General features: G+C 41.8%; 1 pseudogene; it reads left to right on the forward strand.

The window, feature by feature from the left end:
- The first annotated feature begins 799 nt into the window (after window positions 1-799).
- On the forward strand, window positions 800-2,579 carry LOC6637500 (annotated as a pseudogene).
- Window positions 2,580-5,017: the final 2,438 nt, after the last annotated feature.

A 5,017-nucleotide genomic window follows, 5' to 3' on the forward strand; every position in this document is an offset into this window, starting at 1 on the left:
CCTCGTGGATGCAATTTAAGTGCAACTGGCGCTCAATCCAACTGATAAGCCGCCTTCTGCCTTTTGCCTTCTGAATGATGAGAGTTGTATAGTTAAAACCAAAACTATATGTAGTATGTATGTAGACATAATCAAGATATACGATGTCTAGATTGTAATTCTAATCATCATCAGACAGTAACATAACCAGTGCGCAGACAATGCAAGCAAATACAACCTGGTAAAGTGCTTTGAAATGTTTGCTCCGTCTGATTATTGTGTCAGTCTAGAACTTTCTGTTAGATCAATCTGTAAATGAGTCGCACTTGAATTATTCATAAGAAATGGAAATTCAAATCAAGAAAACTGATTGGCTGTTGTTATTGTTTAGGGGAAATTGACAAATCTTTCCACTTCTAAAACTTTCTAGAGTCGTCAAACTCAACCGACGGATGTTTCAGGTGCCAAATGTTGATGTCACAGTGCGCAATGCTTTATCAGTACCAAACTAAACAACAAATTGAGGTGTGTGAAAGAAATATTAATTAGCCTTTGTCCAGATAATGTCAATATCTGTAAATTAACAAGCTGATCAATAAGCAAATCCAACAAATCGATATCACAATATTTTGGAAAAGTGACGCAATCAATGACGAAGATGTTGGCCATTGAGTCGACTAGGCTTTTCATAGAAAAAGATAAGGAAATCTTTGATAATAGAGAAGGAGAAAGAGCTTTCAGTTAACATTTTGGGGTGTTGTCGCTAGGTTTGGTTTTGCTAGCCATAAAAAAAAGTCTCTCCCATTAATTTTATTATCCCATGCTAGTTCATCTAGCTGTAGCGACTCCCACACCATCACAAGGAGCTGCTGCCGAGGTTGACTGCCCCGAGGACTGCACTTGCTCCCTGGCCCAGCATACACATAAACCTTTGCTGCATTTGAAATACATTCCATTGATTTGTCCTACACGCGTCTGAGCCGAGTGGGTCACATATTGGACGTATTGCCGGACATCACTTCAGTGGATTTGTCGCACAATGAACTTCACGAGATGGGCCATTTGAGTAAACGCATCAGGAAGCTAGATCTGAAGCATAATCTTCTTACCTCGGCCTCATTGTCGCGCTTGCCTCCTTTATGTGCAAGTGCTGAACTTGCAACATAATGACATCACACATTTACCCGAAGAGTTGACCCATCTGAGGCATCTGACGCAATTGGAGCTTAGTCACAATGCCATCAACTGCTCCTGCAAGACATTGAGCAACCGTAATTGGCTTCAAGAGCAAAATGTCTTCATGGAACATCCCGTAGTTTGCACTTATCCCTTGAAGGCTAAAGGCAAATCTTGGTTGCAGTTGAAACGGGAGGTGCCTGGCCGAGCATCAGGAGAATCGGTATGAGGAGAGCGACAATGAACTGATGATGGGTGATCAGCCTTTGGCCGTTTCAACAGAGCACGAAGAAGAGGAGGAACTGGGTAAAGATTTCCTGCCCATTGACAAGAGCAAGGTAACAAAGTCAGCCAAGAAAGTGGCCAGATCGCCAGCCAATGAGGCAGATGTTGAGGGCTCTGGTGACTTGAGTGAGACGAATATGGAATTGGTTGCCCACGAGGTGCCACAACCACTAGAAGAAGAGCAAACAACTCAGGCACCAGTCAGCAACGTGGAGCACATTGTCCACGATGAACCATCATCTGCCGAGTATGAAGACGATAACGCTGATGGCTCTGGCTCCGGAGGTGGCATTTTGCATATACCAATTGTACCCTTTGTTCTCTCTGCTGAGGGTGACGACTTTGATCCTGCAGCAACTGACAAAAAATCCGACGACGACGACGACAAATACGACATTGAGGCACCATCGCCAAGTGAATTCGATGAGAAGTCCATTGGCATCTATGCGGGTTCAGACGGGCATCTGGATCAGGCCAAGCCGGTTAACGAAGATATCATTGTTATAGTGGTTCAAACTAATTTGGACACAAGTGTGGTTACCGATGGCCCTCTGGATGATGACAGCAAGGAATCTGAGGACATTCTGGCTGCCAAAATGGGCAAACATGATGACAGCAATGCCATCTATTATCTGCTCAGTGTGATTGCCTTGATTGTGGTGGGTCTCATTCTCTTTGTGGCCATCAAGCGATGCAAATACAACAGCAATTCGGCAGCCCGTGATGCCGAAGCTCAACGTCAGACCGAATTGCTTGACATGGACAAGAAGCAATTGGGCAAACCATTGCAAAGAATGGCCAGGAGCGTTCTCCTCTGATTGAAGCAATGATGTGGAACCGATGGCAATGCCACATATCCACTGCCATCGTCACCCAAATCCGGACGCTATTCGCCCGTTTACTCGCTCGAGACGGGCCGTGTTAAGATTAAGCTAACAGAGACACCAAGGCCCAAGACTCCCATGTTGTCACACGCAGCAAATCGAATGCCGGCGATATAATCACAACTCCTGTCACACAGCCAGCCGTAGTCAATGGCCATTGAATGTGTCCACCCAACTCCATAAACCACCGCCACCCAAGCCACTGAGCTGAGGGTGGTGGGTGCAAAACGGCAAAATGGCAAAACTATTCGTTTTTAAGGCTTTCCCCTTCGCCCCCTACTCACAGCCCACTTAGCGATTACGTTAAGGTAAACTAGAGCCAAGATTTAATTTTAGCTCGACCTACAACAACAACACCAAGAAGAGAATGTTAGAGGATCCTTTCCGTAACCCTCTCTCCCTCTCACCCTCCAAAAAGAAAACAAAAGAAAAATGTAGTGTGTCTAGGCTCTAAGTAAATTAATTAATAATTAAGCATAACTCTAGTTTAATACCAAAGTTAAAGCATATATATGTAAATTTATTCCACTTAATAAATTAAGAATAAAGCGACAAAATTGTTCACCAAAATGCCATCGAAATTGTTAATTTTTACATGGAAAACTTTAAGCAGTAGAGGAATAACCAATTCTACATAAAAAAAAAAGGATTCTTTTGTGTTGATAACGAAGATAACTACAACAAGAGTCCCTACAAAGAAATTATTGAATATATATTGCAAAAACGAAGAGAGCGATTACATCGTGAAAAGATAATATACAAGATACGTACATCATAATATCGGTATATCAAATATATGTGTATTTTATAAAACATCTTTGCTATTTCTATGTAAATTAGTCAATATTGTTCAGGTTACGTTTTTATAGTAAGTTTATAAATCTTTCTGTGGTCATTAATTAATGTATTTTATAGGAAGTTTAAAAATCTATTTTGTTCGTAAATAGTTATTTGTACATTTCAAAATAAGTTTAACCCTTTCATTGATTCTTAATAGTTTTTAATGTATCCTTTACCTATTGCATATTGATTGCAATCTGTCTATCCTCGATCACCTCCAATTAAAATGTTTTTTGGGTTATATTTAGTTTATACTAAGAATATGAAAGGCCATTTTGAAATTGAAATAAAATTCAAAATAATCAATGGCTCAAATGGCGTCGAAAGGGACAAAATTTTCAGATTCTAAATCACCCAAAAGAAAAACTTGTGAGCGCAAAACTGTTTAAAAATGCTTATAGATAAAAGCTGCTAGCTCAAAACGAGCCTGTGCTAAAGTCTCAGTTAAAGTCCTAAGGTTGAGTAAAAAGTGCTAAGGCACGCGTCTGAGTGGCAACACACTGGCGCCCTCTTCGGAGTTTACTCAGTAGCCAACAGATGACGCCACTGTAAATAACTCTTTGGCTACTCTGTTATTTACAAGGCAGCCATTTATACTTAAAATATATTAACGTTTTTTGGAAGTCGGATCAAAGCGTCTTGACGCGTCTTGACAAGTTTTAGAAGAGAGAGAGAGTGTTGACTAACTTAATAATACTAGCAATTCCGTTCAGAATTGGGAAACGACAAACAGAGGGCGAACCAGTATTTTCGGTGTCGCCACAGTACTCCCCGTCCAATGAGGTAGTTATGAATTTGAAGATGAAAAACGAACTCGATGATGTTTCTCATATGTCCTTGGTGCAGGGCGTTTCGTGTCTTGAGTCTCGGGTTGTTGGTCTTCATTTGCTATGAATGCTGGCTTGAGTCTGTCCACAGAAACGGCGACCTCCTTTCCATTGACTTTTAGAACGAAGACTCGATTCGTTTGGCGCTTATAACTTCGTAAGGGCCAAAATACGGAGGTTCAAGCGGTTGCTTGACTGCGTCAGTTCTGATGAACACGTGTAAACATTGATCAATGCCTTTTAAAATGAACATTCTTTCCTTGATATGATGAGCCGTGGGCTTTGGGCGAAGTTTTTGCATATGTTCACGAAAAGGGCTTAAAATGATGCAGGTGTTGATGGCTTGTCCAAATCTTCAAAAAATTCATTGGGTAGTCGTAATGCCGTTCCATACAACATTTCCGCAGCTGATGCGTTCATGTCTGGTTTAAAACAAGTGCGTAGTCCAAGCAGCGCAGTTGGCAAAAGTTTTGTCCAAGGTGTGCCGTCGTTGCACATTAATGCGGCTTTAAGAGATCTATGCTATCGTTCGATTAAACCGTTGGATTGTGGGTGATAGGCAGTGGTATGTATCTGTTTGCTGCCGATGAGTCGTGCGAGTTCCTTGAAGACAACGGATTCGAACTGCGAGCCTTGGTCTGTTGTTATGGTTTTGGGCGTTCCAAAACGTGATATCCACTGGGCGTAGAAGGTATTTGCAATTGTCTCTGCAGTGATGTCAGTGAGAGCGACAGCTTCGGGCCAACGTGAAAATCGGTCGATCATCGTTAGGCAGTAGCGGAAGTTTTGATAGTAAGGCATTACTATGATGTCCAAGTGCATGTGGTCGAATCTGTTGTCTTCTCTGGTAGTACGTGGTTGTGCTTGTTGATTTTCGCACGCTGACAAGGGAGGCGGTTTCGGCACCATTGGGTGATGTTTTTGTTCATTGATGGCCAAACGAACTTCTGGCGAATTGGTTTTAACGTAGCCCGGCCACTTGGATGTGATAAACTATGGAAGAAAGAGAAAATTTTGTAACGATGA

This window comes from Drosophila willistoni, unplaced genomic scaffold (assembly GCF_018902025.1).
Source record: "Drosophila willistoni isolate 14030-0811.24 unplaced genomic scaffold, UCI_dwil_1.1 Seg96.1, whole genome shotgun sequence".
Classification (NCBI taxonomy): Eukaryota; Metazoa; Arthropoda; class Insecta; order Diptera; family Drosophilidae; genus Drosophila; species Drosophila willistoni.